This window comes from Vidua chalybeata, chromosome 19, assembly GCF_026979565.1.
Source record: "Vidua chalybeata isolate OUT-0048 chromosome 19, bVidCha1 merged haplotype, whole genome shotgun sequence".
Lineage (NCBI taxonomy): Eukaryota > Metazoa > Chordata > Aves > Passeriformes > Viduidae > Vidua > Vidua chalybeata.
Genome location: NC_071548.1, coordinates 10138701 through 10155607, shown reverse-complemented (window position 1 = coordinate 10155607; position 16907 = coordinate 10138701). Strand labels below are relative to the sequence as shown.

The window sequence follows — 16907 nt, the reverse complement described above, 5'->3', positions numbered from 1 at the left end:
AGATCTCACTTCTGAGAACGTTAATCAGCGTAGTTGTCTCCAGGAATTTCATCTGACAACCTCACAGGCTGAAAAGGAAAAAAGTCAGCAGGTGGGTATCTTGTAGCAATACACACCAGAATTCACCAGTTACCTGTTGAATTCACAGCACAATATGAACAGCTTAAAAAAATTTCAATGTCTTTTTAAGGACTCCAGTTCTACTTTACATTTAAGCTGTACTAATGCAAACTCTCTTTTGCAGTTACTTCCTTGTAAAAAAGAGCTAGTCTTCCCTTTCTTATCCTGTATTTTTTATTCAATAAACAGGTATCATCAGTGTAATTTGCCCAGGAAATGCCTTCAACATCATAAAAGTTTCTACTACTGCATTTAGAAATAATTTTTGTAGTCTCAGCCAGTTAAAAAACAGTTAAGGGTGAATGCACTCCCCTCTATGTGGGTTACATTTTGTGCACACACATGCACAGAAAGGGAAGTGTCATTAAAGCAGCTTCAAGGAAATTAATTTTAGGTCATCAATTTTAAGGTCTTGATTTGCTAGGAGATAAAAGAACAGCAAAAGCCACCAGATGGATTCAAAAGGGCAAAGGGAAATAAGTGTCTTTGAGCCATATCCTGCCTTGTCCAATTACAGAATTATGCAGGCAAGTCTAATTTCAGACATAGGGCAATGTTCCTATATCCATGCTTAATTCATCCACCAGGCATTTGTTTATCAAAGAGAGCCAAGCTCTGAATTACAAGCACCCTGAGTAGGTTTGTGGGTATGCACAGCACATACTCACCAGGGTGTGGGTGTGTAAACGAGGCTTTTAATTGTTCACAGAGGTCAGGGCTGAGAAGCTATGCAGGAGTGGCAGCTCAGGTTGTCTTCCAGGATAAGGTGACAAAATAGTGAGGACTGAAGGGTGAGGAAGCTGCTCCCATCCCTACAGAGCTACCCCTGCCCTGCTCTGTACAACAAAGGTTTTAGACAACATTGGTTGCTCCTTTGGGGAAACTGAACTGAGCAGTGAAAGTGGAAATGCACACACGGGATGGAAATCTCTCACGTCCATTCCTCACCACAAGCTACTCTCTGTGAAAATCAGGAACAGCCTCCACACCCCCTCAAAAGCTCTCCCAGCTCCGTGAAGGATCAGAAGTGTTATGCCAACAGACAATCCCTTCCTCAGCAGCCCGAGATCTGAACAGACCACACAAACCAGCATTGATCTGGCTGGGGTTACTGGAGGAGGAGGCTCGAGAAGCCACTGCTCACACCTCACCCATTTTTGTCCACAAAGACATTTGCAAAACAGTCAGTCCATGGAATTTTCATTGGTAAATGCACTGCTTAGGGCATCTGGATGGAAGAAGCAGATTAAAAAAAATATCCTGAGAAAGAAAAACCACTCATGGGGCAGCACCACGATTTACTCATTTTTATCATTTCAATTGTGAAGTTTTAATGTGGAGGAAAGAATGATAGCTAGGATGTAGATAGGATTTAAAAGTAAAACTGGAAAGTTGTCCCAGCTTATCAGAAAAGCAAAGGTTCACAAAATCTATTTAATACTCCAAAACCATTGCCAATCCACATCTCAAAGCTGCACAATAAAAGAAATGGAGAGCCAAACAACTAAATATTTACACTTTTAAATACAACACACCTCTTAATGCATCTTTTCAGACACTCAGTGTTTTCTGAAACTGCCAGGCATTGCTTTCAGCTTGCCTGAAATCTCTCAGCAGTATTAAGGTTTCTGGGAACACTCAACCTGTTGTCAAAAAGGGAATGATAAAAGGGAATAAAGGGAATTACAAAATAGGAGAAGGTTTGTATGCACAGCTGGTCTGTTCTCCATCCACATCTCTTGCTACTCGCTAAAAATGACATATAAATAGAAGAGTAACATTTTTTAATTTTCTATAAAAATACTTTTGTAAAGTTGTCACACATTTGCTCATAAAGTTTATTCAAAACCTGGCAGAGCATTTATTAACCAGCACGCTTCTGAGTTGACAGACATTCAGGATTATCTCCCCTTTAGTTCTTTCCACTTCTCCTAATTCCTTTGTTTAATACTTCAAGTTAAGTTGAAAAGGAAGAAGTGTGGAAATGATTAAACAAAAAGAAATGCTACTGAGGAGGTCCTACAAAGATAAGCCTTATCAAACATCACAGCAGCTCCAAACAAGTCAAGAGTTGTACAGATCACTTTCATTTCCCACCAAAGTACATTTATTTATGTGAACAACCCCAAGTATTACACAAGAGTACTAGGAAAAAAAGTGAAGTCCCTCCGGGCAACAGGGATGACAGACACTAAGCAAGCACAATGGTAATGCCTGGCTTGGAAAGCATTCAGAGAGACTCTCCACTTGCCCTGGCCACAGTGGGGCAGGGAGATGGGAGCAAGAAGTGGGAGGTGACAGCAGGCAGGGCTGTGGGAATGCTCTGCAATGCTCTGCTCTTGCAAGGGCATCACTCCTGGCCTCAGCCAGAGGAGTCTGGGATGGATCCCTGGCAGAGCCTGGCACAGGCAGGCTCTGGATACCTGGGGCTTCAGAGGACAAGGAAGCAGAACATGCCGCAGCTCGCAGGCAGCAGACAGCAGCACAACTCAGACAACTTCCACTGTCTCTCCATGTCACATGTTTGGTGACATTTCCTACCCAAGCTCCCACAACACAGGCGTGTGAGCACCGCCAGCTCCTTCCCCACACAGAACCCTCATTCTTCCAGCCTGTCTGGGCTCATAAAAACAAACAGTTTTCTTTTCTCAGTCTTAATCCCGACTTCCAGGGAAACAGAACGTTTTTTACATCTCTCTATTTAATTTCAGATCAGTACTTCACTGCAGCTCATGACAGGTCACATTCACATTTCACTCCTCTGCCATCTGCTTTGAAATTTCCAGTATCAAAGGAGTCCATACCTTTGTGCTTATAATTTTGCAGTCCTATTTTACAACTGAAGTGTAATTTAAACAAAACACATGAAATCCAGAGTAAGATCTAAAGTCTTGTTGCTCTGTCTTCTATTTCCACTATTAAAACCCAACCTAACAATTTTTTGGATCAAACAGATCCTTTAAAAGAGCACTCCAATGCCTGAATAACCATTTTCATACTCTTGAAAGAGATCCTATTCTAAGCTTGAACATCCCATCTTCTTGGAGCTCCAGGATAACAATCCTGCAGAATATGCAACATAGTCACAGCACTAAGGGACATTCTCCTGCAATATTCCTGTCATCCAACACCTGCAGGGTCAGAGAGCACAACACTTTATAAACCACTAAGACACTGGGTAATGAATATTAAAGCCTGGTTCACACAACGATTCATTTCCACTGCCCTCCCAGCCTTTATGGGGAAACACCACTGTTTACCATGTTTATTGATCTTCTGTTATCCATTGTCCAGCAGTCCTCTTCCCTTTTAGAACCCCAACTGTACTGGGTATTGATTTGGACTTTGCATAGCAGAGTAACACACTTTACTGTCAGGAGAGGAGAAAGTTAAATAGGAAAGACAATGAACAAAGAAGTAGGAGTTCTGAGGAGCAGAAAGGCAAGATCAGAGAATAAACCCTGCTTTATCATTATATTCTCATGTCTCTCCAAAAACACTACCAACTGGCTTCAACAGAGACAACAGTACCCAGAGAATAAATATGACAGGTAAATAACAACATCCTGGAACTTCTCACCTCCCAGAGGGTGAAACAAGAAGAAAAAACACCAGAAAAACTTACAGGGATTACTGCACACTGCAGATACCTCAGTCACTCTGACCTACTCTACCATCAAAACTTGCTCCTCTGCTTCCTTTCTCTCACCATTTCCAACAGAAGCAAGACTGGCCATGGCTAACACAGGAAGCCTTCAAGCAATGCCTCTCAGATGCTTCAATTAAGCAGTTTCAACTTAAGACACGTGGTTTTTATTTTTCAGAGATAATGGTAATCAAGAAGTCCATTAAAGGAAATTATGAAAGAGGCAAATTCTGCATTACTGAACTGGTCTGACTGGGAGTCCTGCACTACACTGGTTGCATTGTTAGTGACCAAGGAGAGGGGATTTTGCTCTGCACAGACTCAAACTCATGAAACCAAGTTAGTACAAGGCAGCCTACAGTGCAAAACTCCAGTAAGGACTTGTGTGAAAGAACATAAAAATCACCTTAAAAGACTTAAAATTCCATCTGTCAAGTACGTAACTACTTTAGGACCTGTGATACACACAAAGCTTGGCCCAAATCCAAGCAAATCCACTCACTTATAGCTCTTCTGAAGAGGATGCTACTTCAGTGCTATCTCTGCAGGAGGTCAAACCATCCCTCACAATGCTCTGAGGGAGCAGGGACTGAGGCTGCTGGGTGAGGATAAACCCTCCCACCAATGCAAAACCTTCAGGTCTTGTTGTCTTAAGCTGGAAATGGGATTTTGCTAAATTATTATTAACTTTCTGCCTTCAGACTTCTGTGCTTGCCATGTTAACAGAAGCTTTATAGAAGCCAACTTCCAAGAAGAGATAATTCACAATTCTGTCAAGAACAGACGACCATATATTTTTATGACACAATAATTGGGATTTTTGTCCAGCAAAGATGATTAATTTAACCACTTGCAGTACAATAATCCCCCAAACCAAATCATTTACTTTGTGAATCTGAACCATTTATAGCACAATCCTCTACAATAAGGAGTGGTAGGCATTTTTTTTAATCAACAGTTCTGACATGATACTGTTCTTTCAGTAGCTCAATGTTCTACCCTCCTCCACCTTGAAAGCACAACACATCCTTTCAAGTATCCATTTTGCACTACTTAAAAATGTTCATGCCTTTATCAGGCACATGTGGCACCCTTGTGCACTTCCAGAGTTGGTTTCTACTCTGAATACATCTCTTCTAATACAAAGTACACATTCATGACAGCCCACAGTATTAACTCTTATATTTTTTTCTCTAATCTCTAAGCCTACATTATGCTCTCATTTTCAGCAGACATTGTCATCTGATTGTTTCATTTAGGGCAGTAAGGGTTTCTAGAACATGAGGCCTTTATTCATGGATAAATGTTTTAGAGCATACTGAAATAGCATTACTACTGTGGACATCTGATACCACAATTTCTAGCTTACCAAAGAAAAATAATAAAAATCCAGAGATTTGAGGGACTTTTCCAAGCTCCAAAACTGTGTTTAAGACCAGAATTTACTTACCCTCTCCTCCATTCTTTTGGAACCTACAGTTTATCCTAATAAACAGCCTTCATTTTTCCTCAGCTCCTGGGCAAGTGTCAGTAACACTCTGCACAGCCAGCACCACAATTTATTCATCTCACGGGCAGAAACTGGTTAAAGCTCACTCCTGGAGAGCAGGACAGGGGAACATGTGCTTACCCATGCCCGGTGCCATGCCTGTGACTGCTCACCTTCACCCACACAGTGTAACTCTGGTGGCATTTCAGATGTGCTACAAGAAAAACCTTCTGATTTCATCATCGGGAATTGCTTGAGTTGGCACAGAAGATAGAGCAGCACAGACCCCAAATCGATCAACTAAAAAGCTGTTTGAATGAAACGCTGCATCCTCAGCCCTCCAGCTTCGTGATTTTAAATGTATTTCAGTTATATCAGCCTTTTATTTGCTAAGTAAGTTTCATTATCTCCCATTACTTTGTTTACACACCTACCACAACAGAGAAATTACTGGCATTACCCATTATGTCCAGGCTTCCTGCTCCACATTTTTTACTTTGAAAAACAGCTGGTTTAGAAGTTCTTTAGTTAGAAACAACTAAGCATTTGGTATTAAAAGCTGGAAGTCTTAAGAGCTGTTATCACACAAAAAGAAGTATGCAATTAATACACACTATTGGGCCATGTCCTTCTTCAAGTTTTAACTTTTTTATTCAATGATCTTTTTTTTCCTGAAATAGGTAATTTCTGTAAGTTCTTTGCATGGACCACAAGTGTTGTTCACAACAGAAGTGTTCACCTTGCCAGTACAACTCCCAGGCAATATCACACCCCAGCAAACTCCAGTGTAAGACATCTCTGAGCACAGAATCAACTTCTTGGTCTTTTACTCAAGGGAGAAAGCACCCTGCACTGCTGTAGAAACACCACCTCAAGCCTCAGCACCTACTTGGAGCATAATGAATATGCCACCCGTAACACAGCACCTTGCTGGATCAGCTCTGAAGTTGGACAGAACAGTAACCTCTCATAAATCAAAAAACAGCATCATGTCAGAGTCTTTAAAAGTCAGTTTTAACACCCCGAATCACTAGTTTGCCATTTAACCCTTAAGGTAAAGTCCTTTTACCTCTCATTTAGCACATTTTCAGCTCCAAGAAAATCAAAACAGAGTACTCACACTACCTGAATTTCATTCAATTTAGGAATATTAAGTTATTTTAGCACTAAAAAGACAACATCTTCTTGCAAAAATATACACCCCTGAAATTGTGAGTATGCCTTATTTTTCTGGAGTTACACAGGCAATATCATTTTGAAAGAGGAGTATGACAAAGCATCTTAACAGAAGATAATCTTACAGCACTGAAGACTTACACTAGTTTATCTTATGGTTATAATAATTAAGTGGCACACAAAAGTTTAAATTAACCTCTGCTGTGTACTTAATTTCCCAAAATTATGGTCAGGAGTTCCTCAAGACATTTGCTGACAGATACAAATCACCAAGAAGTTCAGCACAAACATTTAGAAGGAACTTTAGCACAGGCTGAAGAGACACAGGACACGGGTTTAGCCCCTGAACTGCAATGAAGATAACACAGATGACACTGAAAATTAAAAGAGAAGCAGAAACCAAGGAGCTGACAGCTAGGGCAAGAGAGAGGAAACAATTTTAGTAGACAGGAAACCTCTCGCCTTTAGTGGTAAAAGCCAACTGAAAAATTCTCCCCCGGTTTCAGCAGGAGCGACCGCTGCCGCCTCCTCTGCCGCTTGTTTTTAAGGTGTCGCTCGTAGTCGGCAGCTCCTGCCCAGCGGCACCCCCGGCTCGGCAAACGCCGCTCCCGCGCCGAGGACGAGCGGCTCCATCCCGCCCAGCCCCGCACCAGCCCGGCCCGGCCCCGCTCCCCGCGGGCTCCTGGCTCCCCCCTGGCCGCCATCCGCCCTGCCCGGCCCCGGGAGCCGCCCGCGGCCCGGCCCGACCGCCGCCCTCGGCCCCTGCGCTCCTCCCTGCCCGCAGCCCGCGGGGACCGGCGGGCGCTGCCGCCGCGGGGCCGCCGGCCGCCCTCACGGCATTGCCCGGCCCCCTCACCTCAGCCGCGGCTCTCGGCACTGCCCCAGCCCCTCGCCTTCAGCCGCGGCTCTCGGCACTGCCCCGGCCCCTCACCTCAGCCCCGGCTCATGGCACTGGCCGCTCCTGCCCGCGCCGGGCGGCGGCAGCGGCGGGGAGGCGGCGGCGCCGCCAATCCGGGCCCCGCGGGGGGACGGGCCTGGCCGAGCCGCCGCAGCGCCGGCCCGAGGGGCGGGAAGGGGCGGGACGGAGAGGGACAGGGACGGGCAGAGGGACAGGCACTGGGACTGGGGGACCCCTGGCAGCAGCAGCGGCCCTGTCAGTCCCTCAGGCGCAGCCGGTGTTCCGGCGGCCGGTGGTGGTGACGCCCGAAACGGCCCCCGGGGCGAGGAGCCCCTCGGGCCCGCGGTTCCAGCCGCTCCCGGGCGTGCCGAGCCTCCCGCGCCCCGTGCGGGCCGCCCCGATAATCCGCCGGTCCCAGGACAGCGGCGCTCGGTGCGGGTTTGTGTCACGGGCTCCGTGCAGGGCTCGCCGCTGACATCGCTGAGGGAGCGGCTGCGGCAGGAAGCGTGTGCGCGACCAGGCACGGAGAAGCTGGTTGGTATCTAAACATGGCAGAAATGGCCCAAAATTATCGGCTCCCTCACCGAGCAGGCATTTATCCCAGGAAACATGCCCTGGCAGAGGTCATTTTATTTACCCTTCATATTTCCCAATTTGCAGCAGCCAGAGAAAAAAAAAATTCTCTGTGTCAAAAGGTTGTTTTCTCAATAATGGTCTTATGCAATAAATTACACCCTTTCTACTGCTTTTACCCTTTACTTAATTGCTTCTGCTTCTGAAGGCAGTTAATGATGACATTACAGCATTACACTGGATCAGACTGATGCTGGCCCAGGTTTCTTTAGTCAACCCTTGGGTTAATTTGGCTGTGCCAATTATCTTCTCTTTAATATTTTCAGTTCTAATTAAAACATAATCCTGCAAGATCTTTCAGACTCTTTATTTCATACCAGCCTTTACATTTATGATATTTTATGAGGTGATGGGACAAAGTTTATTTACTAATCAACATTTTAGTGGGATATGTGAGCAGAATTCAAATTATTCCAAACTAGCCATTGCAAAGAGTTAAATATAAATTACTAATTTTCAAACAGTTTCCTATGTTATCTGCAGCTGTGCTGAGGTCGAGGGTGCTGTTGCACCAGGCATTACACATATGGTACGTATGGTTGCAGTCTAGGTGAGAAGTAGGTGCAGGTAGCACTCAGACTGCTTCTCTCATTAAATGGCAGCAACAGTTCAGTGCTTGTGGAAGTGAATTATTCACAGGCATCTCTGAGTCCTGTTTTTAAAAGCAGGATTCCTGCATGTAATGGAAAACCAGAGTTACTGAGAGCAGCCAGCACCTGCCAAAATCTGCTTCAGTGAGGAATGGCCTGAGCGCACCAAATGGATGGTCTGAGCCTTCAAGCTGTTGGATGTCCAAGCACTAAACTCAGCAGTCTTAAGGCTCACAGCTGAAGGAACTGAAGGAACCATGCAAAAGACTGCACTATGTGAGTGTCACTGCAGAACCTTAATTTAGTCTTGATTTTTTAAATGACAATATTCTGTTTGTAATACAGATACACATGTATTCATCTCAGACACTTTTCTGTTCATGGCTGTCCTAGTATATAGGAAGACCTTTGAATCCTTATACAAAGCTGATGTTAATGTTTGCAGAGCCTGGAGATAAGATAATGGTTGTTTCCTTAACAACAGGTTTTCCCTACAGGAACAGAGCCTACAGCCGAAGCTGTGGCTGATGGGTTGGTTTTGGCTGTATTAAACTACAATCAACTCACTGGAATCTCTGAAGCTTTTTCTGCCCTCTCTTTGCATGTAACTTAGGCAACACATGGACTAAAACTCCTGACCTCAAGATAAATATTTGTCCACCTGGAGTTAGGTCCTCAGCAGAGGCTTTTTCCATAGCATGGTATGTGCTGAGGAAAGTCTGGAGGCAGCCACTGGGAAAAACTGGGCACAGGATGTGTCTGACCAGGGCACCATTCTCTGGGCTCCATGGGAATCCTCTTCTAAAGGCAAGTTCCAGTCAAGTGGAAGGGGGACAAAAGGAAAAAATCTCAGAATATTTGAATCACTCAGTGCTGTAAGAGTAAATTCTTTTGTTGGATTATTTACCTTCCACATGTCCTATAAAAGACAAGAGGATAAAGTCATGCTTATTTATTTTTAATATTTCGGTATACCATGTGTAAGTGTACAGTCATTCTGAAAAGCGGCAGCCTGCAGGCTCTAGAAACAGGTATCTACAGTCAGGAGCTGCTTTTGAAAAGAATTACTTTAATCTTTTGGAACATGTGAGGGAGACATTTAAATACCTTTAAAAGCAGTGCTTGAGCAGGCTGTAAAATAATAGGCAATATTTCTCCCCCAGAGCTACTGTGAAGCTCAGTTCATTTCTCTATAATGCCCCCCTCAGAATTTCACAGCTCAGGGCAGTTTAAAGCCTCTACTTTTGTGAGAAAAGAACATTACATGAGCTTTGGGGTTCCACATGGTTTTCACAAATCCTGGGGAAGACCTGAGAGCTGCAGGACAGCCCTGCTTGCAATTTTATGCTGAGAAGCTTTAAGAGGAATGAGGCAGCAGCTGAGCCTGAATGTGTGAATCTTGGCAAACACAGGGTTGTGTGTGTGAGAGCAGCTTTACTGTTGGTTTGTTTGGTTGTTACCAGTGCAACATTAAACACAACGGAAAGAAGCTTAGCATGGAAAAACCCAAACAAGGCTCCAGCCCACCCAGTGTGTACAGAGCCCAACAAGGACTGGCAACGCTGGGGCTTCCCAGTGCTTCAGCTGGCTCTGATCGTGGGTATGGAGGGGAGTATGAGCTTCCTGAAAGCCACATTCCTTCCACAGCTCTTGTGGGCCCATCTTCTGCTTGTCAAACACCCCAGTGAGAGTGTTCTCAGCACCTCTCAAATAATTTCTCTGCCAGTGGCTTCACTGCTGTCTTTGGATATGAATTGTCTACCTTGGAAATTGCCCATCATGTCCTCCACCCCATCACTTCTCCCCACACTGATCCCAGCCCCTATGCCTGGCTCCTTGCTGGCACAAAGGGGCACAGCCTGAACTTAGCCTCCCCAGGGAGCCTCCCCAGTCAACTCCCCAAGCCTGACTCCAAATCTGCTTCTCTGTTTCTAAAATCCTCCTGGGAACTGCAGAAATTCTGAGCTCTTGTTGCTTTCTGTGCTAAAGCACAATATTCTGGGGTTTGGGTTTTTTTTTATTGCTGCTTCATTTTTAAAGCTCAGCTGAGGATAGATCACAGAATCATTAAGGTTGGAAAAGACATCCAAGATTATTGAGTCCAACCTTTGACTGATCATCACCTTGTCAGCTAGACCAGAGCATTTATAACTCCTCAATTACAAAAGCAGGCAGGTCTCAAATCCATCCATAAAACAAAATATCCAAAAGAATGGTGGAGAGAAACAACATTTATAAATTACAGGAACTTAGTCCTCATTTGCCTTTGTGATCTTCCTATTTCCCTATTTATTTATTTATTTAAGGCTTCTAGACTCCCAAGTATCCGTGGAGAAACAGCTCTATGCAGCTGCTCATGTCAAGTCCTTGCACTCAGAGAAGACACATTGCCAGAGCCAGAGGAGGTTCCAGCTTGCACCCGTGTCCAGCACAGCCTCTGGTGGCTGCCAGGAGCTCAGGTGGATTCACAGGAGAGGCTAAAGCAAGGCCAGATGGTGTGCAGGGGCAGAGCCTGCCAAGGTGTGCTGGTGCTGCCGAGGTGACACCCAGAGGCAGAGCTGGTCCCAGGGAAGGTGCTTTGCAGGGCAGCCTGGGTCAGGCAGTTTCAGTGCTGGGAATTTGTACTGGTTTCTCTCAGACCTGCAAAACATTCTGGATGGTTCTCACATGGGTTTGTCTCTCCCTGACACTGGATCTAGAGTGGGGAAATGGCCAGAGCACACCTGCAGCGATGCCACCCATCACTGGTGTCCCTGGGCCACCCAGAATAGCCACGTGCCTGCTGCCAAAGTCACAGCAAGGTTGAGCTGGTAGCTGTATTTCAGTGTACCTGGCAAATGTACAAAACTCTAAAAGCCTGAAATCTGATCTGCACATGGTGGAGAAGTCAATACTCCTCCCTCCACTGAGACCTTGGTGAGGTAGGATATTGTGGCTGAGTGCTGGAACACTCCAGAGTGCAACTGTGGCAAAATGCAAAGCTGGGGGAAGGTTGGGGGATGCAGTGGCACTAAAGCTGCAGTTTGTCTGTGCAGGGATTGCACCACAAGGCCTCGACAATAATGTCAGATGCTATGGACAATTTTCTGGTAATCAGGGCAAGCAAAGCACAAAATAAACAGTGTGTCCTGACCTTTCAACTGCCAAATCATTCACCTATTTTAAATCTACAAGTAAATTTAGTTCTGACATTACAGAACAGCTGAAGATACATGTTTAAATCAGCCACATACACTGCAAATTTTCCACATGCACAGGAGCATTAACACCAGGCAGCAGCACCTTCCTGCTCCTGCCTGGACAGATGCTATGGTTCTACACTGATGGGCCTAATTTAAATGGTTAGTTAAAGAAAAAGAGCACTGACTATAGACTAGAAATGAGCAGCAGCTTTTAGATACACAAGTCCAAACCAACTGTCAAGAGGTCCATAATGTTTTTTTGGGGGCAGAAGGAGAACATATGGTCGCACTGTCTCTGGTGATTTTATTGCCCCTTGTCTTCACAGGGAAAGTCAGAAAAATTAATCTGAATTAATAACACCTGTGACTTGAAAGTTACAAGAATCAGTTTTGTTATTCAGAGTTACAGTGGCCTTCATTTGATTTAGCTTTCTTCATTTTCCAAGTAAAGTACACTAAATCAGATTAATGCCACTTAATTCTGAATATGAATATCTGCATAGGTCTTAATAGAATTTAACTAATCTACTTTAAAATATAATTCATCTCAGGTTCCCTGAGTGTCCCCTTCAAGGAAAGACTCACATCAATAGACTTAATGGGAATTGTTCCTCGATTGTGCTGGCATGAGATCAAAACATCGCTCTCATAAAAATAGCCACATCTTGCTTAGCTGTCTTAGATGTTCTGAGAGTATTAACACCCAACCCAGAGCCGAATGTATACCTGCTGAAACAGAATCAGAAATGGCAGCATGGAGTGAACTCTTAGTTACAAAAGAGGGATAAAACACTGACTTTGGTTTTTCCAGCTGAGATGGAGAACAAGCATAGGTAGTCAGGGTCATTTCCATGTTCTGAAGGTGTAAACAATATGCATTGTTTTCATAAGGCTGATATAATTTAGGCTGTTGTGCCATTCTAGACAGTGTAATTTCAAACCTGAAAGTTGCTAGAACCTTTATTTACATGAACTTCACAGAGGTGTGAGGAACTGCTGTCTCTGTGACAGTAACTTGTAACCTTCCACTGAGCAGTAGCATCCTTGTGGCCCATACCTGCACATCTTTTTCCAGATGAGTTTTACTGGGGAGGCTGGGCTTAAACAATGAGAACATGAAGGTGCAGTCACACCCTGGAACAAACAAGAGCCCAGCTTTGAAAGCAAACACAGGATTGATGTTTTCCCAGGTTAAAGAACTACCTCTGACTGAGCACTCAGTGCCTGTCCAGTCACACAAAATGACCACAGCCAAGATTCAATCCTTCTCTGCTCTCCCTACAGCCAACCACCAGTGGCAGCTCCATCCCGGCCCATTTCTCCAACAGATTCTGACCCAGCTTCCAAAGCCAAAAGTTCTCAGTGCTTCCACAACTGGATTCTTGTTCTGGACTTCACATTCTCCTTTAGCATTTTAGGAGGAAGATCTCAGCACAGAGATTTATCAAATAACATCTCACTGTGCTAATCATTCAGGTGGCTAAATAAAGAACCTGTGCTCCTTAGGATATCTGTTATAGGCAGTGAAAAGGGACAGGTTCCAAACAGGACTCTCAGTGGCAAGACTGGAGAGTAGAGCAGCCTCTTAGCTCAGACATGCCAGGTAGGTGTCTCATGAGGCACTGAGGATATTCTGCTCACCTTCCCTGTGTAATTGTCACAAGCTGATGCATAATCCAGTCTCCAAACCTGCCCAGGTGCCCTGACCCTTCTGTCCAGCTCCTGCAGCCATCCCCTATTGCCACTTTCTGCAAGCAGCATCACACTGAGCAGGGCAGCATCTGGCTCCATGTGACCTTGGGGTTTTCTCAGAGTGCCATTAAATCTTTCAATTAAATATTGCTCAGTATTCTATCCAGCAATAATTCCTGAGTCAAAATTTCAAGTGCTGATGGATAATGTATATGTTTTCCACAAAAATCCAATGAGCTATACTAAGGAATCTGATATATACATGCAGAGTCTGCACTGGAATAAAAAGTAAGCTAAACACATCTAAGCTTTTAGAACATCAAATCCAGATTCCAGGCAATATTAAAACCTTCCAGATTTGAGTGAGACTCACCAGTCTGTGTTGCCTTCCACTGCATTTAGACAGAGAATTAATCTTGATATTCAAAGCCTTCCAAAACCTTCATGTTTCAAAAATAGAGAAATTTATTTCTCTTGAAGTATAGGCTTGTTACAGCTATTTAGGAACCTCTTAGTGAAGTCAGATGGATCTTGAACCTCCCCTGGGGATGGTTTAGATGTCAGTGTTCATCCATTAACAGATTGGAAACTGTCCAGGACAATATTGCAAGAAAACACACCATGTCCAGGCTTTCTTCTGGTTTCTTCCTCTGTTAAACAAGACTCTCTGAGCAGTTCTCTACAAATAAATCCAAGGTTAAATATGATAAATTGGGCAAGGAATGCAGAGAAATGCAAATGGCTATTAGCAGTGCATCCTGCTGGTTGGTCAAAGGGGTATTTCTCTCTATTGGAAGGGGAGTATGGAGTAAAAACACTTGGACAGTGAGAACCTCATTTTGCCACAGTTCCATCACTTATTCCTCCTGCTCCTTGTCACTGACAATAAGTGTGCAAAGGTCTTACTCTTCCTCAGCACAATGCCACATGCTGCCTGTGTAACCCCAATTGACACAGAGTCAGAAAAAAGCTTACCAGGCCCAAACAGGTTAAATGTTGCCTTTCATTGGATGTTGTTTTGCATAAGAAACAACCAAGTTCTCATACACAAGCAGGCAGCTGAAAAAGGAACAGCCATCCTAAGAAGGCAAAAGGGCAAATCTGGAGGAGAAGCTGGTGCATTCAAGGTTTCTGCCAGCTGGAAAACGTAGGCTTGGAAGATGCAGGGAGGAGGGCAGTGCTTGGGGTGACAGGGAGCTCCCAGCTCCTACAGGAGCAGCCTTGTCTCCAAACCAGGCAGAACCAGATGAACCCTACAAGAATGACCTTGAGAATAAAAAAGTGCTTCTGGATAAGTGCTGGCTAAAATGATTGAAATAGCATGCAGAGAAAGAGAATATTGTCTGATTCCTCTGATTTTAGAGGAAACAGAGTTTTGTACTTTCTCTGTAAATAAAAGGGCTAAGTGATCAATTTTCCCTGCTATTAGAAACAATCTACTGGGCATAAAACCTTTTAAGTGCTTTGGTCAAAGACGGGACTTAAAAGCTCCATTCATTTCCTCATGGAAAGGCAGGAACTCCATCCCTTTGACTGCAAATGCATAGATCTTGAAAAGCCGAGGATGCATGAAGGGGACATGTGCTGGGGACGTGATGATGCTGACACTCCTCTGTCCTCAGCATCATCTTTCACTGACAGAAGTACAAAGCAGGTGTAAAGCAGCTTTGTGATTTGTGCTTTGTAAAAAGCACCAAGTGATTTTGGACCAGTGAAATGACTCTAGAAGACACAGCAATGGGGAGCACACAGCCCTCTCCATGTTTGTATGTAACAAAGAAAACACAGATGTGACCTTTGTCAGCAGTCAGTGCACTCATTAGTGTGTCAGAGATAATAACTCTTACACATGAAAATCTGACCTACATATGCTACAAAAGAGAAAAAGGCAACAATTTACTTAAGTCTCTATTATACTGTTAATGATTATAAGCTGAAAAACTAGACCATAATGCAGGAAACTTGTAATTAAGAAGCATCAATTATCATTCTCTCCTTGCAGGGGACATTAGTCAGGTTTGCTTTCCACAGTCCCCTTGGGAATACAGATAGACATGTAGGGCTGTGTGATTCATTCTGGAACAGTCAGAAAGGAAGCAACTCAGTGGGAAAAGATTAGCTTCAAGAAAAAAAAAAAGCAAAAGGAAATGATAGTTAAAGACACCCCTTTCAGTGTTTCTTGTTTGACAAAACACAGGTATGTGTCAGGTTGCTTCTAACAGACCAGCCCTTGCCTCCCTCCAGCCATGACTAAACTGGATTTCTGCAGTGTACACGATGTTCTGAGGCTCCAGGGCTGAGCCAGCTGATATCTTCAGTCATGCTGAACATACCATCCTTCTGCAGAGATCAACTGGTCCCTGGGAGGAACATGAATCTCTCTTCAGAGGGCTGAAAATTCCCCCTCTGCTGCCTGAAGGTCCCTGATTCTCGGCCAGGGTGAACAGATCATCTGGAGGCTGTTTGAGACTCAGCATTCACAGGTAGAACCAGTTTTTCAACAGTGCCAATGTGTGCTGTAAGCCCATTTAGAGTGGTTCTTGCAGCCCTGAGGAAGTGCCAGAAAATGTGATCCATCACTTTGTGTGCAAGAGCTGCATTCACCCTTGGCTTTCTGTGCTTCCAGCTCTGCCATGGATCACACTGCAGAATCACAGCTCACCTCCAGCCACCCCTGAGTTTCTGCCTCCTAACAGCTACTGCAGCTCTCAGCATTCCTAATAAGAATGCTCTTCAAAACTCCTGTTCCTTTAATCAGCATGCAACAAAAATATTAAAAAAACTCAAACAGTAATAAAGTCAAACCTAAGCTTTGCATTATGGGAGACTCTGAGATTTTCATCATGCTTTAAATAATTTAAAATTATTCAAAAGCAATCTATATTTCCTATTGACAATCTCATGTTAATTTAATAACCTATGTGGCTGTAATTTTCATTAATTGACTTACACTCTGACCGCATCTTAATAGACTTGACAATTTTTTCTCCTATTACATTCTCACAACCAAGGAGGGATGCCAAGTTCACACTTCCAGTAATACCATGATTCAGCCCACTTAAGACAAAGCTCTCATCTTTGTCAACTTCTCTGTCCCCTCTGCTCCTGGGACAGACCAGCAGCCTTCCTTATCATTGCCTTGGAAGCACTTCTCCCCACACAAGGCAGAGAGTTTTCTAAGCTGGTTGGAACTTGAGCCACTCCAGAAGCTCCCACTGTGAGACAGGCTGGGAGGCTGGTGAGAGCCCCAGGGAACTCAGGAGTTTGGCTCAGGTTAATTCCATGAGGACTGCACTCACTAAGGGCTCTGAGAAACACAAGATCTCAGGGAAGACTCTTCTGCCCTTGTAGTGCTGTCTCATTGATTTGCAAAGTGAAATTGTGTCAGTCACAAGACAGTGGAGACTTGGCTCTGCGTGTAGTTAAACAATGAATAAACAACAAGGCAGTGCACAGGATTTAAAGCCAAGCTCTCCCTACG

General features: G+C 44.3%; 1 protein-coding gene across 2 annotated transcripts in view; it reads right to left on the bottom strand.

The window, feature by feature from the left end:
• The window catches only part of TEX2 (testis expressed 2), a 44241-nt gene extending 36299 nt beyond the window's left edge, over positions 1–7942 (bottom strand). Inside the window, exon 1 of one of the 2 annotated variants that reach the window (XM_053960468.1) lies at positions 7363–7942. The gene's annotated coding sequence lies outside the window, so the exon portion shown is untranslated. Of the gene's footprint in view, positions 1–7287 lie in introns of both variants that reach the window. The other variant, XM_053960469.1, reaches the window with a different exon arrangement.
• Between the last annotated feature and the right edge of the window lie 8965 nt (positions 7943–16907).